Below are 24,299 nucleotides of genomic sequence, written 5' to 3'. Positions count from 1 at the left end.
AATGCGGGGGCGGCAATGACACCTCTCCATTGCTTTAGTCTCCCACAATGTCACCTCCAGAAACTGATGGGGGAACTTGCATTCGGAATGAAATATTTTTAAGATGCTGGGTTGGCTGGCAGGTAAGATTCCGGACGAAGGGAGAGGCACCAGTAAAAAGAGCGAAGGCTCTGGAGTCAAGACAGTCCTAGGACCAACGCCGGGCTCACAAATTACTTTCTATCTGGGTGACCTTGGGCACGTGTCCTAATCTCTTTAGAGCCTTTGCTATCTGTAAAATTTAGGGAATGTAAAACTCACAGGTTTAACCATAAAATCCCTGTAAAGAACTCGGAACAGCAGCTGGCACAAAGTAAGTACAGAATAAAAGACAGTCATCATTATCGTCAACTACGGACCAAACGACCATAGCCCTCCAGACTCCCAGCAAACAATTAACCCGTAGCACAGAGAATCCAGATCCGACCGACGCGCCTATTTGCCCAATAAGGTCCCCGGAAAGAACTCTGTGGAGTCAAACCAATGGCACTAGTCCTTGTTGTTGGACGGGTTTTCTGGCCGTTCCACCAATAGCTTGAAGATTTGACTAGGGAGTGACATTCTGACAGTCCAATGACGCACAGCCAGCCCACACTCCGCACTTCGAAGGGGATAAATTAAGGAGCCGGCTTGTATAGATTCCGTTATTAGGCAATACTGGATGGAGAGAGGAGCTCAGGGGAAACAGCGCGAGAGCGAGGCACCAATGAGCTAAAAAAAGGAAAAAGACGATGGTTGCGCCAAGTGAGCTCGGCCGCCATCATGCTCTAGTTTCCCCTTCACCTCTCCGGGTCGGCGACCAAGGAAGCGGCCTCTGGGATGCTGAGGGGGTGTGTCCCCGAATGATTGGCGCAGGCAGCTCAGCCAATCCTAGCTCGTCAAACGGGAAGCACTTGACCAATGAGGGGCGACGGCAGCGGCGAGGACTTGGAGGGGCGGAACCGCAGCTTGATGAGCAAAAAAGTCAGCCAGTGAGATCCGGAAGCATCCTCCCTGCGGCCAATGGAGTGGGGCTCTGGGCGGGCCCCCGAGTGTTTGTGTTGTGGTTTTGGGGGAGGGAGGCGGAGGGGAAAGTTTGTTTATTTTGTTTTTAGTTTCTGGGGTCCCCGTGTTTCTGGGAGGTGAGGCGGGAGGGAGTGACCCCCCGCGCCCCTTCAGTCCCCCTACTACGTCGCCTCCATAGCCTGCGGAGAAGCGGGGACCGCGCGCATCGCAGCGCATCGCCTCACAGCGGATCGCCGCGCACTCGGAGCCGGCGCGGCTCGGCGGTGAGTGAGGACCGACCGCCACTGCCGCCCTTCCCCTCCCCCGCGCACCGCCCAGTCAGAGCTGGGCGGCCCGGTGGGCGAGGACGCCCGCGGGAGCGCGCGGCGCGGGCCGGCCTGTCAAGCTGAGGCGCAGCGTGTGCGTGTTCTCGCGAGTGAGCGCGCGCGGCGGGGACAGGGCCGGAGGGGGGGTGCGGGAGCGCGCGCGGGCCCTGGCGGGGGCGGCGGCGGCGGCGTTCAGCTCGCTCTCCGTGGGGGCGGCCGTGTGGTGGGTTTGACCCCGGGGCGGGGAGGGATGCGGGCGATGTCCCGCGTGCAGGGAAGGGGCGCCCCGAATGGCAGGGCCGGGGCAGGCGGGCGGGCGCGCGCGGCTCCGGGCGTCACGCGCCAGCAGGTGTGAGCTGGGGGAGGGCTTCCGGGTGGGCTGGTCGAGTCGGGTTCGCTTCCCGTCGCTGGGGGGGCCTCCGGGGCGGGGAGGCGCTCCCTGTCGCGGCGGAGAGCGGGGGCCCGCGGAGACGCGTCGGGCCCCTTGCCTGGCGTGGGGGAGAGGGAGGCGTCAGGCCTCCGAGCCTCCCGGTCCCTGCCTGCGCGGGACCTGCGTGACAGCGTGAACGCGTTCCCCTGCTTCATGCGGGCCGGGGGGGGGGTGTGTGTACCCCTCACCTCAGAGCCCTGCGGCGAGGCCACCCCCGAGAGGCGATTCAGGCTTTCCACGAGGAAATGGGACGAAACGGCGCAAGGAGTGTTTTCTGTCTCCCCCTGAGCTGGCGCCCCTTAGGTTCAAACTAGCGGGTTTGTTAGCCCGCGGTGGGCCAGATACCCTTTTAAAGTGGCAGAGGACACCCAGTGACCGTAGCTGCTGCTTAGGTGCCTTAAGTAAGGACCAGCCCATCCTCAGTTCTTTAGGCACAGTGTACTGGTCTCGGTCTTTTAAGGTTCCTCGCTTTGTCACGTATCTTTTGGCAATTTTGTTACTCTTTAGCATCAGTGCTAGAGATTGTGCGAGGAATAAGACGAATTTCAAGGTGGTCATTTGTATTACAATATAAGCAAAATTATGCAACAAAATTGGCCAGAGAGATTTCTCCATAGTGAATAAAACGTTATGGGTTGCCTTCTCCTCCCACCCCCCAGGAGTTAAGTGTACGGAAATAAGGTGTGTGAAAAATCTTGCATCTTAGCATTTTGTGAAAGTTTAAGAATAGAGGCTATTTCCTTCATTGTTGTGGGGAATTTCAGTGGACGATAGCTTCCTGTTGATTCGGAGAGGCATCAGTGATCTTGGCCTTGAAACTATATTTATTGTTTCGGTAGTGTTATGTAAATGCCTCTTTAAAAAGCAGAACTTTTAGCAGCGTGCGGTATCGCTGTAGGTAGGTAGTGGGAGGGATATGAATGTAGTAGGTCCCTGCACTAAGGGATCTAGAACACAAAGCAGACCGGCCTGCCCCACTTGGGACACAGCGATGATAATAACGCTGCCTTTATATTTTCTTGGTTCCTGGACGTTTTTAGGTGCTTGTCCCAAACATCATTATTTGAGCAGAATAGCTTCTGATAGGACTTAAGAAGAAGAAATTACCAACCTGCTTTTCTAAGGGAGCATATAAATGCCATGCCCTTGAGAAAATATTTTTTCTTCATTCCGATAGAAGCATTTAAAAATGTTTTAAGTCAGAACAACACCATTTATTCAAACGATAGTAAAAATGTTAACTAACATTTACTGCATTCTTCTAACATGCCAGCCTCTTCGGGTTTTTTTTGTTGTTGTTGTTTTGTTTTGTTTTTTCTAATCCTTACCTCAAGCCTGTCAAGTAGATGTCATTACTGTTTTGTGGCTAGGAAGAAGACCGTCCAAGAGCCACACAGCTAGGAACTTGAAGGGATAGGTTTAGTCTCACGTCTGTCTGGTTTCAAAGCCTGCGCTTATTCCATTTTGCCTCTTAACTTATCCAGAGGAAGAAAGGCAGAAAGGACACTGAAAGGTAAACCGGAAAAGAAATGAGAAGTGCTACTGACTATAAGGCCACCCAGACCTAACTTAATATTAGGGGCGCCTGGGTGGCCCAGTTGTTAAGTGTCTGCCTTTGGCTCAGGTCATGATCCCTGGGGGTCCTGAGATCGAGCCCCTGTATTGGGCTCCCTGCTCAATGGGAAACCTGCTTCTCCCGCTCCTGCTCCCCCTGCTTGTGTTCCCTCTCTCACTGTGTCTCTCTCTGTCAAATAAATAAAATCTTAAAAAGTTACTATTAAACTCATTCTTAGTTTTTAGAAATTAAGAACATTTTTACATTACATCCCAGCTTTGTTTTCATTTCTTCCGTTTGATTTTTATAAAGATAAATAAAAATGCATTTAATTCAGAAGGTCAAGGCTTTCAGAGCCCTTTGTGCAAATCTCTACTCCAGGACCTTGTTATTGTGATAAATTCTGTGCTCTCTTCCAGGGACCAGACATTACTCCCTTTTGTATAGTGCTTGGCACATAGTAGGAACACAGTGAATGTTAGCTAAGAAGCAGAGTTAAAAATGTAATGACTTCGGGTTTGTTTTGGCAGTTTTAGTTTAATGGGACAATAAGAAAGTGAATAGTTCATGTGCAAAATGCATGTTCTAGAAGAATACTGGAATGGAGCCACTCGTGATGTGGAAAGTTGGCTCTGCCAGTTTGCTAAATCTCCCAGTTCTCCTTATCTGTTTGAGCTCTGTGCCATTCTGTTCTTCCTTTCACCTCTGGAGTTCTAAAAGAGGAGTCTGTACTGACTGTTTTCCTTCACTGCTCCAGTTATTCTTTGAACCTTTGCAGCCTGGTTCCCAGCCTTACTGAGGCTTTTTCCAAGGTTGCCAGTTACCTAATGGTTAAAAATCCCAGAGCATCTTTTCGGGATTTATCCTGTTACGTCTCCCTTCAGCAGTCAGTCCTTTTGAGCACCTCCTCCACCCCTTTAAAAAAATAACAGTAACCTTAGCTTTTAGTATGTGAATGTTAACATGTGTATAGATTCATGTAAACACCACCACTATCAGGATACAGAGTGGTTCCATCATCCCCCCCAAAACTTCCTCGTACTATATTCCTTTTGATTCCCCTTCCTCCTGGCTTCTATCCGAGAGATAAACAAACACTAAGGGTCAGACCTAGGCTCCTTTTGTTGTTGTTGTTTTATTTTTCTGTCTACTCCTGGAATATGTTATTTACTTTTGGGACTTAAAACCATCTATCACATTTGTATCTGCTAACCTGCATATCCATGTCTGACTGCTCTTCTATACTCCAAAACAACATCAGTATTTACCTGTTGGGATTCTTCACTATTCCTTCATACTCAGTATGTTTAAAGTTTTGTTTGACTTTGCCTCCTAAACCATCTCTTCCGTCAGATTTTCTGTACTTTTTGGTGATGCCATCCTCCTCCCTGCTTGGAACCCTGCAACACTTGGAGGGCCTTATAATAAACTCTCTTTTCCCAGACCCGGAATCCTGCTACTCATCTACAAATATTGGCTCCTGCCCCTTTGCTGCCGAGCTGGCTCCCATTCAGTAGTCTGAGCAGAGCATAGGTAACTGGAGTACTTAGAACGCCATCGCGATTGGACCACTTCTCTGGTCAGAACCCCTTGTGGATTCGCATTGCGCTGAGGCCCGTTTGGGATTTTATTTTTCATCCTTTGGGCTCGGTAAGATCTGGTCTCTGCCTGCCTCTCCAACCTTATCTCATCTCTATTATGGCCCACCCCACTTTCTGATGTCCCAATTACTCAGTCTTTCTTTCAATTCCTTGAATTACCCAAGCCTTTTGCAGGCTTAAGGTTTTTGTACATACCACTCTCCTGGCTTGGGCTGTTCTTCCCCCGCTTCCTCCCTAATCTTCACCCACTGACTTCAGGGTTCAGGTTAAATTGTCACTTCTTCAGAGATGCTTTCCTTTATGACCTCCCCCCGGCCATCCACCCTCAGTCAGGTCTTTCAGAGCTCCTGTTCCTTTTTCATAGCTTTCACCACAATTTGTGATTCAGGACCATGTCTGTTTTGTTTCCCCATGTCTCCAGAGCCGAGCCAAGTATCAGGCGTACAATAAACTCCCAGTAAATGTTTGTTGGCTGTGTTGTGAGTCTGGATTTTGCTTTTGTAATTTATTGCTTTCTTGTAGTTCCTGGTAGCCTTGCCTTCTACCCCCCGCCCCCCACCTTCTCTGGGACTTGATCTCACTGCTGGAAGCCTTGCCACACAGAGATAGATCTGAAATTGCTGAAGAGGACACCGATCCTGTTCTCCTTCTGAATTGTACCTCTGCCTGGGAGCCCTTACCACTGAGCCATACTAGATCTAACCCAAACTGGCTGAGTTTGCTAAGTCCACTGAGCAGTGCACCTTGATTATCCAGGCTGGGGCCAGTGCTTGCAGCTGTTATTCTTCGCTCACCAATCCCTGCTCTCGATTTCTTCTTCCTCTCTCCACCTGGCCTGCGGCTTCTAAAGACCCTGTCTGCTTTCCAGCTGAACCTGCTTACCCTTTGACATTTGCCAGCCTTTTGACATTGACAACTGCCTCCAGTGTCTTGACCCTACAGATTGCCCCTGAGCTAATGTTCCTGAAACAGTGCTTGTTTATGTTTCCTGCCCCCTCCCCAAATCTACCACAGGTACTTAAGGTTGAAAACCTTCCGTGGTGTTCCATTGCCTAGAGGGCTTAAAACTCTTTGGCTTGTTATTTCAAGTACTTTGGACTAGCACTGTCCAATAGAAGTAGAATTCAAGCCACAAATGTGAGCCACATATGTAATCATAAATACTCTAGTAGCCACATTAGAAAGCAGAAAGGGCGAAATAGATTTTCGTAAAATCTTACTTGCTTTAATATATCCAAAATATTTTATGTAAACGTGTAATCCGTAAAAAAAAAAAATTACTGAGATGTTTTACATTCTTTTTTGTGTGTATGTGTGTTAGGTCTTTGAAATTTGAAGTGTATTTTTCACTTCATCTCAATTCAGACTAACCACTTTTCAAGTGCTCAGTAGCCACCTGTGGCTAGTGGCTACCATGTTGGACAACACAGCTCTAAACCACGTCCTCAGCATAGTTGGAGAGCTATACCTAGCTATACCTAGGTAATTCCAGCCACTAGCCCTTTGATAACTGTATCCCACTTATCTACAACCAGTTCCTCATCCAAATATGCTAACCTTCCTTGCTCGGGAATCCCAAGGTATCTGTAAACTTCACTTCTCACCATTTCTTCTGATCCTTTAACTTTATTTTTGTGTGTGTAACTGTTTTTCTATAGAGTAATTACTTATAATATTTACCAGTTTGCATTATTATCTGAGGTAAAGTTAAAGTATTTTAATAAATTTAACAAGGCATAGGCACTGACCATTGGAAATAAGTGCCCGATGAATTAGAACTGATGGCAACTGTGCCCAGCCTCTGTGTGTACCTGCTGAATTACAGCTCTTTTTTTTTTTTCCCCTGAATTATAGCTCTTACTGTCCTGAGTTATGTGTTGTTGGCTTCCCCCATCAGACTGTGAGTTCCTCGAAGGCAGGCTTTTGTCCTACTCATCTTTGCATCCCGTATAGCTCCTGTCCTGGCCTCTAGTGGGCAGTCTATAAATATTTTAAATAAGTGAACAAATGCTATGTTATATCTTATTTTATTCTATGTTCTATATTTTATCTTAACAAATAGAAACTAAAATATAAGTCCTCTCAGGACAGAGGTCATGGATTATGAAGGAGTATATGGAATATTTTATTGATTGTCTTCATAGGAAGACAATCTTCTGAATGAAGATTTACTTTAAAAAAATAACTGTTGGGGGGTGCCTGGGTGGCTCAGTCAGTTAAGCATTCAAGTCTTGATCTCAGGGTCATGAGTTCAAGCCCTGAGTTAAAAAAAAAAGATATCAACAAAAAAATAACTGTTGGGGCCCCTGACTGGCTCAGTCAGTGGAGCATTCGACTCTTGATCTCAGGGTTGTAAGTTTAAGCCCCACTTTGAGTATAGAGATTAATTAAAATATAAAATATTTAAAAAATAAAAAATAACTGTTCTAAGGGCACCTGGCTGGCTCAGTGTGTAGAGCATGTGACTCTCGATCTTGGTGTCCCGACCTTGAGCCCCATATTGGGGGCATAGAGATTACTTAAAATGTTTGTTAGTGCCCATTGGTGATAGTTAAAAAGTTGAATAAAGATTAAAAAAATAATAACTGTTTAGATATTATTATGGGTTTTCAGGCTGGGTCAGAAATGAGGTTTGGCTTTAATTTAACGAGACTTATTTTCTTCTGTGATTTGTAAACTGGCTCAGAAAGGAGCTTCAAAAGAGCTCCTTGGAATTAATGCATACTCTTCCAGAGTTAGGAGCACAGTTGGTTTTGGAAAGGTACTGCACTAGGAGTTAAAAGTCATGGCTGGTTTGTATTGCAGACATTTGCTTGAGTACGTACCATGTTCCAAGCACAGGAATGAATGAGAATTCAGAAACTCTAATAGTATGAAAGAAATGCCCCTTTAACACAGAAACAAAATGACTAATTCTTCCTAGGAAGATTTCATTTTTCTCTGCTCCATTATATCTTAGTCCTTTCTAGCATGGACTGCACATATCATGTTCCTAGGTCTGTCTTTCTCACTAGATTGTACGTTTCTTTAGCGCAAGACTCTTGCATTCATCTCTGCATCCTTAAGCACACACTCTACTGTGCCTGCCATATTGTACGCACTCAAATGTTTCTTGAATAAATAACCTCAGATAAATTACTTAGCTTTGCAAAACTTCAGTTTTCTCTTTTGTTAAGTAGGGAATTCTCTGCCTCAGAATTGTTGAAGCTGCAACAAAAATACTCTTTCAAAACTATATATCTGTTCTGTATATGTTATACCTCAAATGTAAAACATTTACTCAAAAAACAAGTGTAAGTCTGATCATATTTGTCTCCTATTTAAAACTGTTATTGAGTTCCAAAAGCCTTGCCATCCCCCTTTTGGAGTATAAACTTCATGAAAAGAAATAACTGGTCTCTCATGTTCACTGAATACCCAGTGAAGACCCTTCCTCATTTCCTGTCACTCTCCCCTTTGCTGCCTGAACTCTCACCACACTGTCCCTCTTTTGGTTCCTGAAATGCATATTCCTCTTCACTAAGGTCTCTTCCTTGCACCTCCTGTTCCCATAGCCTGGAAGCCCCCCTACCAGATGACCTTAGTTGATGCCTCTTCAATCCTCCGAGCTCAGTTTATATGTCACTTCTTCAGAGACTTCCTAATCATCCCCACCCCAGATTAGATGTGCTCCTTTTTTTCTTTTAAGATTTATTTTTAAGTAACTTCTGCACCCAGCGTGTGCCTCAAACTCAAAACCCTGAAATCAAGAGTCACATGCTTAACCAACTGAGACAGCCAGGCACCCTTAGATGTGCTCCTTTTAAACACTCAGAACACTTAACGGAATTGTAATTAAATAATGATTTAATTTGTGTAGTTTCTTTGCTAGAACATACCTATGTGAATAAAAATACCTTGTCTGATTTGTTCACGTTTCTATAACCAGTATCTAGCACTGTAAGTTGCGCATAGTAGGTCCTCATAAATATTTTTCAAATGAAGTTAGGAAAGAGAACTAAAAATAGAATTGAAAAAAAGCAGTCATTCACAAAAACGTAGTCATTCTAACAGTTTAAATATGTGGGGCAGGGAAGGGCTTTCCTTTTTTCTTTTTTTTAATTTTATTTCTTTATTTGACAGAGAGAGAGTGAGAGCACAAGCCGGGAGACAGAGGGAGAGGGAGAAGCAGGCTCTTCGCTGAGCAGGGAACCCGACATGGGACTCGATCCCAGGACCCTGGGATCATGACCTGAGCCGAAGGCAGCCGCTTAACCAACTGAGCCACTCAGGTGCCCTGGGGCTTTCCTTTTTAAACGGTCTCCAAGTTCTTTTTTTTTTTTTTTAATTTCTAGTTGAAATCTGTAAACATCTGAGGATTACAGAAAGAATATTGTTATCAAACTTTTAATTTGTCTGAAAGTCTTACTCGTTTTAGAGTTTAATGAGTATCCTTTTAATCCTTATTAGTAGAAATGATCAGAGTGGTTATTCCTTTTAAAATCTTATGGGGCACGTGGCTGGCTCAGTTGTTGGAACATGTGACTCTTGATCTCTGGGCGGTGAGTTTGAGTCCCACATTGGTGTAGAGATTACTTAAAAAAAAATCTTAAAAAATAAATAAAAATAAATAAAATCTTTTCATATGCTTGGGACGAGGATGACTACAGTTTCACTGAACATTTGCGTGTGTACCATGTTTTGAATGCTTTTAGAAGCTAGTACTACAAGATGGGGCACCTGGGTGGCTCAGTCGATTGGGCATCCAGCTCTTGGTTTCTGCTCAGGTCATGATCTCAAGGTTGTGGGATTGAGCCCTGCAGGGCCCCCCAAGCACACACACACTCAGTAGGGAGTCTGCTTCCGTCCTTCTTTCTCTGCCTGGTCCCCTACTTGTGCGTGCCCACATTCTCTCTTTCTCTCTCTCTCAAAATAAATCTTAAAAAAAAAAAAAAGGAAGAAAGAAAAGAAGCTAGGACCATAAGAATGGGGTGAGAAGAAGGAGAGAAGGAAGGAAGCTAGGACTACAAGAATGGGGTGAGAAGAGATCTTTGCTCCCACGGAGTGCGCAGGCACAGGGGTGAGGCTGACTTGGACGCAGATGAGTGCCGTTTGATGTAATCAAAGCTGTGATAGGCATTGCAAGGATGGGGTGGGGAGGAAGGAAAGTCATCAATACAACAGGAGGTCAAGAAAGCCTTTCCAGGGAAGGAAACACTCCCAGTAAGTTATGGAAGAAAAGGGCACTTCAGGCAGCAGGAACAGCCTGTGCAGAGGCACAGAGGAGTACATTTAGCACATAGGGAATATGGTTAGCACAGTGCTATATGCTTTATAAAGCTGGTCTGGGGTACAGAGGGTACGGGGCCAGCGGCTGACTTACAGGCTCTGACATATCAGACTCAGACTCATAGATTACATTACATTTCAGTCCTGGAAATGATCTTAGAAATAATGATGTGGTTCTGTATATTTGAATCAGTGTCAAATATACTCTAAAAAACAAAACAAAACAAAACAGTACCACTCAAAGATTAGTTGTAAACCAGAATGGTGCTTTGGAGCTAGAAAGTGGTGACTCACTAAGCTTACCCACAGGGGCAGAGAGTGAAGGAAGTGACCTCTTCCTTGACTGCCTGAGGTGAGTGTGGATCCATCTCTTGAGGCCCAGATGCTGAACCAGTGAAAGGGATAAGATCAAAAGGAGTACCCAGAAGAGCCTCTGGGTATGTGTACATTTCTACAGCTTGAAGGTTGTTGCATATCTGTAAATCTCCAATCGGTTCACTGAACTAGCGTTAGTTTAATTGGATTCTCAACCAAAATTGAAAAAGGAAGCTTTGTTGACTGGAAATCTAGCATATTTTCCTTCATTTTACTCCTCTTTAGTTCATCAGTTCTTTGCTTTCTTGTCGCTTCATACCCCTTTCTCAGCCCTGTTACTCTTAAGCAGTGCCTCCTTTCCCCCACCCCACCCCATCTCTTGCCATCTTTCTTTCCATTATCACTAAATTGTTTTCAGTTGCAGTTGTGGGATCCCTGTACTGTGTTGGCTAGCCCGGATTTCTCAGCTTTGCATGTTCAGAGCTTGATATTTTTCAGAATGAAAAAAACTAAGCTCTGGTAGTGCTGGTGACACTCAGAAGATGCTAACTGACCCATTGCACTGTCAGTTGCTACAAATTCTGTGTATTCATTTATGGACCTAGATTACAAGGGGTGAAAGAGACAATGGATGGTAGGGAGAATGATAGCAGTGAGTGTAGTTTATGTCAAGATGTTTGGAAAGGGGCGCCTGGGTGGCGCAGTCCATTCAGCGTCTGACTCTTGATTTTGGCTCAGATCATAATCTCGGGGTCGTGGGATCCAGCCCTGTGTTGAGCTCTGTGCTCAATGGGATGTCTGCTTGAGATTCTCTCTCCTTTTTTTTTTTTTAATATTTTATTTATTTATTTGACAGAGAGAGAGATAGACCAGGAACACAAGCAGGGGGAGTGGGAGAGGGAGAAGCAGGCTTCTTGCCGAGCAGGGAGCCCGATGTGGGACTCGATCCCAGGACCCTGGGATCATGACCTGAGCCGAAGGCAGATGCTTAACGACTGAGCCGCCCAGGCGCCCCGAGAGTCTCTCTCCTTCTCCCTCTGCCCCTCTCCCTGCTCTCCCCCCGCCTCTAAAATAATAAATAAATCTTTTTTTAAAAAGATGTTTGGAAAAGAAAGGAAGGAGACGGTGAAAGCAGGGCAAGATTGAGAAGACAACAAGTTAAGGTGAGGTACAAGACCTACTTAAAGGTGTGTAGCAAGGACCCAGGGGAGAAAGAAAAATTGAAACTGCTTGAACACAGAAGGTAGCAGGTAATCCATAGGGCAAGGCCACCGGATTCCTCTCAAGGGCATGGGTGGGGTGTGGTAATCCTTAGAAGCTCCTTGTAGTTCCTCAACTAGCGGAAAGGGAGAAGAAAAGAGAAAAGGTACTAGAAGTACCTTGAGCTCGAAACAAGTTTATACTGTTCTGGCACCCAGCAAAATGGTTTGCACATGGTAGGTGTAGACATTCTAAGAGATAAATTCACAGGATGGAAAGAAAATACTGATTATAACTTTGAACTTGTTCTCGTTACTAGATCACAGTGTATAGTTTATGACAAATGAACCTGTTTATTACTCCTTTAGTGAATAGGACAGGTTACATTGTACTCTTTTCCTAAAAGTGTTAATTTATTAAATGTATATATTTAAAATATACCACAGTTTATGGGGTGCCTGGGTGGCTCAGTCGTAAAGCGTCTGCCTCGGCTCGGCTCAGGTCATGATCCCAGAGTCCTGGATCCAGCCTTGCATCGGGCTCCCTGCTCCGCGGGAAGCCTGCTTCTCCCTCACCCACTCCCCCTGCTTGTGTTCCCGCTCTCGCTGTGTCTCTCTCTCTCAAATAAATAAATAAAATCTTTAAAAATAAATAAAGTAAAGACATGCCAAAAAAGATTTTATTTTATTTATTTATTTGAGAGAGAGAGACATAGCGAGAGCGGGAACACAAGCAGGGGGAGTGGGTGAGGGAGAAGCAGGCTTCCCGCGGAGCAGGGAGCCCGATGGGTTCGATCCCAGGACCCTGGCATTATGACCTGAGCCGAGCCGAGGCAGTCGCTTTACGACTGAGCCACCCCCAGGCGCCCTGGCATATCTTTATTTTAAAAACACTACTGAGAACCTCAAGAAGTGGAAGTGGATCAGGCTCCCTAACTTAGGCCCAGGTCAGTTTATCAAGAGAAATGTTTCGAGCATCTGCTGGGTTCTGATGTGGAAGGAGGGAGATACAAATTAAAAAGATGAAAACTGAGGCCCTCCAAGGAGCTAGGTATTTTTCCTGCTGTAAAAATCTTGCAGATGGTGTATCATGTTCAGTAGTATCCTCTTCATGAGGAGATCTTTTACCCAGATGTACATCTCTGTGGAACTTCTGAATATAGAATCTCTGCACTTAGATGTAACAACAGATTTTAAAATAAATCTCTTCCTAACTACTCTTTTGTCAGCCTTTTCACTATAAAAGTTTTATATTTTTATACCAAAGTATTTAAAATTTATGATGTTTTTATTTTGCAGTGTTGCTGAATCCCCTTAAACAAAAGGACACACTACTGATTTCCACTTAAACCACACAGGTGGATCTGTGGATTGGTATAGAGAGACATTCCCATTCCTGAAACACAGACCCAGAGGGGAAAACATTACTTTTAAAACACCAAGAGAATTAGTGAAAAGGCTCTTTGTAGAAATAACAAAAACAAAACAATAGAATGAAAATGCAAAACACATCACATTTCAAGCCAGTAAGGGCTGGTTTGAAAACTTTAAAAAGGGGACCCTGTGCCCCACACACAGCTTGTGAGTCGGCCTCAGCACATTGTGACACCGCCCTACGCTTCCTGAACCTGCCAGAGCCCCGGCTCAACACTGATGTTTTGTGTTTGCTTTGGAAGTGGATGCTCTCTAGACTTTTATTTACTGTACTTAAAAATGTGTATTTAATGTAATTTTCTCTTGTTTTCCTTTAACCTCCCGAAGATTTCAGAATTGTCATTCAGGGTGCTTTTAAGGCAGGTCACTCTGGAGAGGGACCTCTGCTTCCCCTCCCTTAAAAGTTGTTGACCCTATTGGGTCCATCACTGGTAACCCACTCTCCCAATTCCTGAATCTCGAAACCCTGAATCATTGAATCTTGGAATATTGCCATATTCTTTAGCTCTTTCTCTGTGGCTTTCGGCCTTGAGTCTCTACTTTTTTGTTTCCATGCCACCTTTCCTGATTCTGAGTCATCCTCAGTCTATGGTCAGATTATTAAAATAGCTTCCTGTCAGTTCTGTTCCTAGTTTCTCCCCAGAAAACATTTCCTACGTGTTATTTTCTTTTATCAACCTGTGCGTTCTTACTCTGTGAAATCCAAACACCCCGCGTCTGAACCCAGCTTCTTTACTGCTTCCATCCATCAACTGTCACTCCCTACTTTTCAGTCTTTGCCTTCTCCCATACAATCTTTTCTCTGTTTTCTGTATGATTTTCTCCCTTTTTGTCCTTATACTTTATGAAAGGCTATTCCTTATGTATAATAGTCTCCCAGTTTCTGGCTTCCAAACCATATTGCTTCTTATTCTCAGAAAGCCTTCTCTAAACTTTTCTTCCTGGAAGCCTTTCTGTATTAAAGCCTCTTTCACTTGGATACAATTTGTTTTCATCAGTATGATTGAATGAACTGAACAAATAAACTTTGCTCATTTCATTCATCGCCTTTAGTGGCATTTTTGTTGGTTCTGTTGTTGTTTTTACATATACAACTATATCAGTTACAAAGAAAGTCAATTTTACTTTCTAACCTTCAAGTTCTATTTCTTGCCTTATTGTGCTGGCTAGGATCTCAAATACCATGCTGAATAGAAGTATGAATGGGCTTCCTTGCTTTTTCCCCAGACTTGGTGGGAAAGCATTGTACCATTGAGTGTGATGTTAGCTGTGTTTTCCCTAGTTACTCTTTTACTGCTCACCTGAATACTGGAGGGGTCCCTGCCTCTCCGGAGTTCTTTCTCTGTGTAGCTCTTTCTCTTCAGTACTGTACACTGCAAACTCTCACTGCCTTGGCTTTCCCAGAATCTCCGCTGCAAATCCTCAATTAAGGGAGGTCTCTGACTTCCACTTGGGTTTCCCCTCCCTGCTTGGTGGCCTGGAATCTTTCCCTCTGCAAGCTAGGGCAATTGCAGGGCTCACCTTGTTTGTTTACCATCTCTTAGGGATTATCATCTCTTAGGGATCACTGTCCTTCCTTGCATGATGTCCAGTGTTTTGAAAACTGTTGTTTATATATTTGATCCCGTTTTTTAGTTGCAGGGGTACATCTGACCACTGTTAACTCCATCTTTTCTGAAAGGGGAAGTGTCCTGCCTTTTTTTTTTTTTAAACATCTGAGGAATTATTTAGGAGTTGCTTCCAGAGTATGAGATACTCTTTGGAATTTCCATAGGGGAGAATCTTCATTCTTTCAGGGTGGATTTGATTTTGGGGAATGACCAAGAACCATTTTTCAGGTCTGGTTAAATGATTTGTCTGGGCAGTACTATTTGGGGTCCAAAATGAGTTCAAAGTAATGAGGCAGATTTCCTCGTGTGATTTGTAAACTGGTTTGGAAGCAGAGTAGGAATTGCAAAATATTTTCAGTAATGACAACCTGATTGAGATAAATACCTATAAAACTTCTTAGAAGTGTGTATCTTGAAAAATAATTTCCTTTTGAATGTTCCTTTTCTTTTTTTTTTTTTTAAGATTTTATTTATTTATTTGACAGAGAGAGACACAGCGAGAGAGGGAACACAAGCGGGGGGGAGTGGGAGAGGGAGAAGCAGGCTTCCCGTAGAGCAGGGAGCCTGATGCGGGGCTCGATCCCAGGACCCTGGGATCATGACCTGAGCCTAAGGCAGATGCCTAACGACTGAGCCACCCAGGCGCCCTTCCTTTTGAATGTTTCTGTATATTGATTGGTATATATTTAATACCGTTTATATTTACAACTTGGACTTAATTGCTTCTTAGTAAGCTTTCTTAAATTGTTTTTATGTGATACTCTCTCCCACTTGATTGTAAACACTGACTTTTGGATACTTAATGAACATTGTCTCACTATGCTGTACTCAGCTGTGGAAGCTCCTTAAATCAGAATAGTTAACTTGTAGTTAACTGTAGTTAACTAAGAGTTAAGTAATTTGTAAGGAAACTAAGATCAACCTGTCAAAATACATTGCATGGTATAAAGGATGTAAAATTGGAGGGTGCCTGGGTGGCTCAGTCGTTAAGCGTCTGCCTTCAGCTCCGGTCATGGTCCCAGGGTCCTGGGATCAAGCCCCGCATCAGGCTCCTGCTCGGCGGGAAGCCTGCTTCTCCCTCTCCCACTCCCCCTGCTTGTGTTCCTGCTCTCGCTATCTCTCTCTGTCAAATAAATAAATAAAATCTTTATTAAAAAAAGAGGATGTAAAATTGGGTTTTGATACCTGCATTGCATTATTAATACTTTCATAATTTAAATTTGAAGTTATTCCTATAAGATACTGAATTCTGGTAGCATGAGCACATACCTATATCTGTCTTAAGTGGTAGGAATTATGTGAATGACCTAGTTCAAAGAGATGCCTTGAATTTGGATCTGTTACGTAATTAACCGAGGACTATCCTTAAAACCTACTAGACTGGTGTGTATGCTACATTATGGGCAGCCTTCATCACCGAGTAGAAAGAATTCTTTTCCCACGGTCTTTGTTTTCTAGCACCTGAAGGTCCTGTTAGTCCCACCCCCAACTCCCGTTAGAAAATAAGGGCTTTTAAAAAATATTCTTAATGGAATAAATTCTTAGATTTTTGACTTTCAACTTTGACTTTCTTTAATTTCCTGTTTTTAGGTGACTGACTTTATAGCTTTACAGTTCTTTTTTAGTAAATCTTGTAGTAGAGAGTTTGGTTATTCTTACTTGGTGTCCTCTTGGCTTGCTCTTTATCCTTGATAGTCTCATATTTAAATTCTTATGTATGGCATGGACTTTTTATATCCTAATTTACCCTGAAGTTTTTAATTTTTAGTTTTAATTAATGTAGAATTCTGCGTATCAGTGATGTTCTCATATGTACTATTTCTGAGGGCTCTATGTATTTGATGGAGAGTAAAAACTCAATTTAGTAAATAATAGTGGTAAAGATAGCCTCATCCTTCGTCTCTAAGATATAGCAATGCCCAGTTTTGCTACTAATGTTGCTTTAAGGAGTGTTTTGAGTTAATTTTCCATCTTTAGTTTTTGTTTTTGTTTTTTGGGTTTTTTTTTTTGAGTATAACTTTGTGAGAGCTTCCTTTAGACAGAAATAATTTGGGGTTCTTCAGTATCTCACACATTTATTAAAAGAGGTTTTCACTGCTTTCATGTCTACCAGTTATGAAATGAGGTCCCTGTTTGGTTGCATTGTTTCTAGATTTGTTAGTTGTGCGAGAGTGGGGGAGGGAGGAAGGATTGGTGTATAGTTTAAAAAAATTTTTACCAATTTTGTTTTATGTAGATACAATGGTTTAAAATATAGTACTGTATTTATGTTTATTAAAATGTTGATTCTGTCCTTTTTTCATGTAAAATCTTCTAAATTACTCTGCATTGTAGTTAATTATAGGTTTTTAGTAGTCTTAAGTCTTAGTTCTTGCTTTATTCTGGCTTTACAGTTTTCTTTCCATAATAGAAACCTTTGAGTTTTGCAGGTTTTGTTATCATTTGTCATTTAGTCATATATTATAATAGAATTGATACATAACTGGGCAAAAATATAATTTTCCTTACTTGTAAATGTTCTGTTACTTGACTTTTATTTTGTATTCTATTCCTTGATAACTACTTGGATTATGTGACTTCATTTTGATTTTGATTCTTTTATTGATTTAAATTGGTACTTGTTCACTTTTAAAATCTGTGCTCCTCTTTGGTACATTAAAAAAAATCTCCTGCCGTTTGTTTTTGTTTTTTAAACATAGAAAGAAAAAGCATATTGACAGAGGTCTGCTTTTTTAACTTTACTCTCTTACCCCATTCAGCTACCACCCTCCTGCCAGAATGATACCACCCTTCTGATTTTAATGCTGCCTTCAGAGAGAGGTTGATTTAAAGTAATGTTGAAGTGGTATAAAATGTTCTAACTGGTGTGCCTGGGTGGCACAGTCGGTTGAGTGTCCAATTCTTGGTTTTGGCTCAGGTCGTGAGATGGAGCCTGTGTTGGGTTCCGCGCTCGGTGGGAGTATGCCTGAAATTCTCTCTTCCTCTCTCCCTGCACCTCCCCCCTCTTTGCTTGTGCGCTCTCTCTCTTTCTCAAATAAATAAATTTACAAAAATGTTCTAATAATGCAGTGATAGGTTTACAGATACTCAAAGTAGAATATTTTTAATAGCGGTAAGTTTTTAGAAAAGAGCAATTAGTTCAAATTATAGGAATATTTTCAGGAAAAAATATATATTTCAGTGGAGGCTGACAGGACCATTTTAATAAAAAGCCATTTTTAGGTTCGTAGTCCTTTATTGGAAACTGTAAGGGCCGTCAGTATTTTAGAATTCAGAATTTTTTTTATTTTTAGAAAGCTAATAAGATGCTTTTACCATATATTATGTAACGGCCCTGCAGAGTCAGGGGCAGCACTTCATAGTCAAATACATTAATATTTCGGCAGCCAAAGATACGACTGTTCTTACTTTAGTGGGTAGACTATAAATAGTCTCATGTCAGTTCAGGTCAGATATTGCTGCCAATTAAGTTCAGATCAAGTTTTTCTTCTAGATGAATTACAGAAAACTGGTGGTTTTCAAAAGTTTTTGGATTTGGGAATTGTGGCTAAGGGATTACGGACCAGTCAGTATTTACTTTCTTAGCTTTAATATTTGGTTACTTTTGTTACCTTCAGAAAATGAAACCTGCTTTCCTTTCTTTTCTCCTACAGGATATGAGATTAAATCTGTTTTCCACAGGCCAGTTAATAGAAATTAGGACACCTCTTCATGAAGCTTGATCCCTTAGGTGCTGTCACGGTCACGTGGCACCTCTACACTTCCCTGGCTTTATGTTAAGAATCTCCTGATTCCTTTCCCTATTCTCCTTTCAGAAGTGCTTTGTGGTAATAAATAGTTAAGGAAAAAGGATTTAAAATGTGCTGTACTTCACGTAAAATATATCCTATCTCATGTAGTAAGGAGCGGCAAGCTTTCTCTGAACTGACCTTTCCTACTATCAGCTAATGTGGTAGCTTTAAAAATAAATCTAGAAGAAATCCATGCTTATGGTAAAGCAAAAATCCAACGTTACAAAACTGTAAGTAAAAAGTAGAAGCTTTCTCCTGTCCTGTGGCATTCCTCACCCAGCCAGTTTTTGACCACTTGTTTTATAGCTTTTCTAGGGGTTTGGATCCTTTTTGTTTGTTTGTTTTATTTTGTTTTTGTTCAGACATTCCAGAGGACAGTTTGGGAAATTCCGATTAGGCATTATAACCCCACTTGGATTGAGTTTGTATTCATTATGTGTTAAACTATGGAGATGGCCTTTTCTCTTCTAGCTGGCATGTATAAATTTTATTTCTAGAGCTGTTTGTTCAAGGTGCCTGTGTGGCTCGGTTAAGTGTCTGCCTTCGGCTCCCTTCATGATCTCAGGGTCCTGTGATCGAGCCCCATATCAGGATCCCTGCTCAGCAGGGAGTCTGTCCCTCTCCCTCTGCCCCTCCACCTGCTTGTGTTCTTTCTCTCGAATAAATAAATAAATAAAATCTTTAAAAAAAAATAGAGAGCTGTTTGTTCAAACTGCATCATTATGAAATGTTAATTAAGCACATTTTTTAGTATTAATTGTTCCAAATTGAGAGTATCTGAGTATGACCTATAGGCAGAAGTAGAAATAATGACTTACTGATTTACTTAGCGAAAAAATTTTTTTAAAGTCAAAAATCATACATAATATTTGACAGTGCACACTTAATTTTAAGGAGCACTTTTAAGAAGTGGGGTGTTACGGAGCACGGGTGTTATACACAAACAATCATGGAACACTACATCAAAAACTAATGATGTAATGTATGGTGATTAACATAACAATAAAAATAAAAAAGAAGTGGGGTGTTAGCTCATTTGCCAAGTCAGTGGTTCTCAAGGTAAGCATATGGGCAGTGGGATGCAGATGTGGTCCAGTGATTATTCCTAAGAATATTATTGAAATTGTTTATTAACGTATTAAACACATTTTGTTTTTTTCTTTTGTTGTTTTGTTAGAGAGGGGGGAGAGAGAGAGAGAGAGAGAGACCACCACAGAGGGAGGAGGGGAGAGAGAATTTTAAGCAGGCTCCATGCTGGGCCTCGATCTCACAACCCAGAGATCATGACCTGAGCCAAAATCAAGAGTCAGATGCTTAACTGACTGAGCCACCCAGGCGCCCCAAAATTGCTTATGTTTTTAAAGTCAGGATAAATATAAGAGCATAATGCATCTTAACATGAGTGTCCTCCTGGGAAAAGTGTAAATTTTTGTTTTATATGGAATCCAGCTTTTTTATTCTTTAGTTCAACAAATGCTGATTGACTACTAATACTAACTGTGTGAAGAACTGCCTTACTAGAGAGAAAATGTTGGGACATTCCAGGAGACTGTCCAGAGATTGCTAGAAAAAAAAGCTGAGAACTACTTTTCCTAAGTCATAAGGAGGCTGTCAGATGTACCTTTTTAAATGAGGGTGTGCCTAGTAAGTATTGGCTGAAATGTATTCAACTGAGGACATTCAGTCTCAAATTGCTTGGTCCTGATTCCCTAACTAGCACTTCCCCCACAGTACCCCATCTCACCCTTGCTGCACCCCCACACATAGGGTCTGGATTTTTTTCCCAGTCCTTGTACCTGGCACCATCTATGTGGAACAGTAGAAATAAGTAGTCATGAGTGTTCCAGGTTGCCTGTTTACCAGCCTAGAGCTTTCAGATTTCTTGTTTTTGCAGAGTGCGTATAGACTTTTGTTCTTAAGTGAAGGTCAAGGACACTGTCTTGGTCCTCTCCTCCTGGAGCCTTGTTAGGATTCAACACTACATTGAACAGGAGCTTCTCTGTCGTGGCTGGGAATTGTGAGAGTTAGAGATTTCTAAGGACTTTATGGCAAAGCTTTGGAATGTAAGAATCTAGGGCTTCTTTCCTTTTAGTGGTATTTTGGAGGTGCTGGAAACACACACAGGCCTTTGACATTACAAAGTTAATGAATTTAAAAATGCCAGCTGATGAAAGGAAACTTGACTATAAAATGTAGTAGAAATAAAACTATTAAATGGGACAACATATAATAATAAGCAAAAACTTGCTTATAAAATCAGGCATAGAAAATAATCTCAAGTAGTAAAAAGCCAATTAGCAAGTTGAAGAACAAAAAATATCAAATTTAAAAGTAGAGCTGATTATTTTAGGCAGTTAGGTAGAACTTAGAAGAGTAATATAAATTCTCCTATGATAGGAAATTATTCAAGCTAATAATTTAAGAGTAAATAAAGTACTTAAATATGGAGAAACTTCAGCGTATTTGAAACCAGTATATTTAAAGATGGTGAAAATTTGTTATGAATTTCAAAAAAGATGTTAACATATTTAAAATATGCTTTGTAGCTAATGCAGATTCTAAATTGTATGTGTATCATTAAGCTATTCAGATTTTCTATTTTGTCTTGTATTAATTTTGGTAATTTATATCTTTCAAGGAATTTTCCTATTTCATCAGAGTTGTCTCGTGTATTGCCGTAAAGCTGTTTATAACATTTTTTTATTATATTAATGCCCATAGGATTTGGAGTGGAATGTCCTTTCCTTCATTTCTGATATTGGTAATTTATGTTTTCTTTCTTTTATTCTTTAGCTATAAGTTTATCAATTTTATTGATCTTCTCAAAGAACCAGCTTTGAGTTTCATAGATTTTCTCTATTGTCTTGCTGTTTGTTTTCTGTTGTTGATTTCCAGTCTTTTTATTTATTTATTTATTTATTTATTTTAATTTTTTAAAAATTTTTTTTTTATTTAATTTGAAAGAGAGAGAATGGGAGATAGAGAGCATGAGAGGGAAGAGGGTCAGAGGGAGAAGCAGACTCCCTGCTGAGCAGGGAGCCCGATGTGGGACTCGATCCCAGGACTCCAGGATCATGACCTGAGCCGAAGGCAGTTGCTTAACCAACTGAGCCACCCAGGCGCCCCTCCAGTCTTTTTTTTTTTTTTAATATTTTATTTATTTATTTGAGAGAGTGACAGACTGAGAGAGAGAGAGAGCATGAGCTGGGCAAGGGGCAGAGGGAGAAGCAGACTCCCCGCTGAGCAGGGAGCGAGACGCGGGGCTCGATCCCAGGACCCCGGGACCACGACCTGAGCGGAAGGCAGACGTTCAACCAACTGAGCCACCCAGGCGCCCCATGTTGATTTCCAGTCTCATCTTTATTGTTTCATATTATTTGCTTTGGATTTTATTGGTTCTTCTTTTACTAGCTTCTTAGAGTTGGAAACTTAGGTCATTGATTTCAAACCTTTCTTCTTTCCTTTTTTTTTTCTTTTAAGATTTTATTTATTGAGAGAGAGATAGAGAGCACGAGCGGGGAGAGGGGCAGAGTGAGAGGGAGATGCAGACTCCCCACTGAGCAGGGAGCCTGACTTGGGGCTGGATTCCAGGACCCTGGGATCATGACCTGACCCAAAGGCAGCGGCTTAACTGACTGAGCCACCCAGGTGCCCCCCACTTTTAAAAAAGTATGTATGTATGTATGTATTTATTTTAGAGAACATGCACACACAAGTGGGAGGGGCAGACGGAGAGGGAGAGAGAATCTGAAGCAGACTCTGTGCTGAGTGCAGAACCCGACGTCGGGGTGGGTCCCAGGACCCTGAGATCAGGATCTGAGCTGAAACTAAGAGTTGGCTGCTAAATCGACTATGCCGCCTGGGCACCCCAAACCTTTTTTGTTTCATAATAGAAGCATTTAATGCTATAAATTTCCCTCTATGTCTCACTCATTTTAGTATGTCATTTTCAAAATATTTTCTAACTTGGTTTGTGTTATCTTCTTTACACCATGTGTTACATATAAATTTATTTCTTAATGTCCAAATATTTCTGGATTTTCCAGATTTTTTTGTTACTAATTTCTGCTTAAAAATTCTCTTGTGTTCCTAGGACACATATTATGTGGTTTCAGTATTTTGACATCTATTGAGACTTGTTATGATTGTTCTGTGTATATCTGAAAGGAATGTGTGGGGGCGCCTGGGTGGCTCAGTCGGTAAGCGTCTGCCTTCGGCTCAGGTCATGATCCCGGGATCCTGGGATCGAGCCCCACATCAGACTCCCTACTCAGCGGGAAGCCTGCTTCTCCCTCTCCCACTCCCCCTGCTCGTGTTCCTTCTCTCGCTTTGTCTCTCTCTGTCAAATAAATAAATAAAATCTTTAAAAAAAAGTGAAAGGAGTGTGTGTTCTGTTGTCCTTGGGTATAGTGTGCTATTAATGTCAATTAAGTCAAGTTGGTTGATAGTGTCATTTAAGTCTTATTTATGTCTTTACTGATTTTATTTCTACTTATTAATTTCAGAGAGGAGTGTTGACGTTTCCAACTATAATTGTGGATTTGTCTATTTCCCCTTTCAGTTTGGTTCATTTTTACTTCATGTATTTTGAACCTCTATAATTAGGTATGTACACATTTAAGATTGTTATGCCTTCTTGGTGAATTGAGTTCTTTATAATTATAAAATGCCTCCTTTTCTCCATGGTAATATTCCTTGTCTTGAAGTCTACATTAAGTGAGTTTGTTTCCATTTAACATGGTCACTCCAGCTTTCTTCTGGTTAGTGTTTGCATGGTGTATCTTTTTCCATCCTTTAATTTTTTTTAAAGATTTTATTTATTATTTATTTGAGAGAGAGAGCACACAAGCGGTGGTTGGAGGATGGGTGTGGGAGGGGCAGAGGGAGAGGGACAAGCAGACTCCCCGCTGAGCAGGGAGCCCTATGTGGGGCTCAATCCCGGGACCCCCTGGGATCATGACCTGACCGAAGGCAGATGCTTAACCAACTGAGCCACCCAGGTGCCCCCCATCTTTTAATTTTTAACCTATGTATGTCTTTTTTTTTTTTTTAAGTAAGCTTCATACCCAGCGTGGAGTCCAACACGGGGCTTAAAGTCATGACTCTGAGATCAAGACCTGAGCTGAGATCAAGAGTCAGACACTTAACTGAGTGAGCTACCCAGGTGCCCCTGTGTTTTTTTCTTAAATGAGGTTCTTTTAAATAGCAGATAGGTTGTATGTTGTTGTTGTTTTAATCCAGTGTTACCATCTTTGCTTTTTAATTGAAATATTTAGACCATTTACATTTATTTATTTATTTTTTAAGATTTTATTTATTTATCTGACAGAGAGAGACATAGCGAGAGAGGGAACGCAAGCAGGGGGAGTGGGAGAGGGAGAAGCAGGCTTCCCGCAGAGCAGAGAGCCCGATGCGTGGCTCCATCCCAGGACTCTAGGAGCATGACCTGAGCCGAAGGCAGATGCTTAATGACTGAGCCACCCAGGCGCCCCCATTTACATTTATTTTTAATATAGTTGGGTTTAAGTCTGCCAATTTTCTATTTGTTTTCTGTTTATCTCATCTGTTTTATGTTTATTCTTTCCTTTTTTCCTAGCTTTTTTTTTTACTTTTTTATTATTCTGTTTCCTCTCCTGGCCTATTTGCTATTTTAAATCTTTGTTTTATTTTTACACTCTAGGGTTTGAAATATGCCTCTTTGGGACGCCTGGGTGGTTTAGTTAAGCATCTGCCTTTAGCTCAGGTCA

The 24,299-nt window shown here is 42.0% G+C and overlaps 1 protein-coding gene across 7 annotated transcripts in view; it reads left to right on the top strand.

Annotated features, from left to right (window-relative positions):
• The first annotated feature begins 1,072 nt into the window (after nucleotides 1–1,072).
• Nucleotides 1,073–24,299, top strand: part of TNRC6B (trinucleotide repeat containing adaptor 6B) — a 257,455-nt gene continuing 234,228 nt past the window's right edge. For 3 of the 7 annotated variants that reach the window (XM_073882716.1, XM_025881477.2, XM_073882719.1), the window contains exon 1: nucleotides 1,073–1,307. The gene's annotated coding sequence lies outside the window, so the exon portion shown is untranslated. The remainder of the gene's footprint in view (nucleotides 1,308–24,299) is intronic. The other 4 variants (XM_073882718.1, XM_025881476.2, XM_025881474.2 and 1 more) reach the window with 2 other exon arrangements.

This window comes from Callorhinus ursinus, unplaced genomic scaffold, assembly GCF_003265705.2.
Source record: "Callorhinus ursinus isolate GAN/ISIS: 27379988/994484 unplaced genomic scaffold, GSC_fseal_2.0 scaffold48, whole genome shotgun sequence".
In the NCBI taxonomy this organism is placed as follows: domain Eukaryota; kingdom Metazoa; phylum Chordata; class Mammalia; order Carnivora; family Otariidae; genus Callorhinus; species Callorhinus ursinus.
This window is presented reverse-complemented; position numbering and strand designations above follow the sequence as displayed.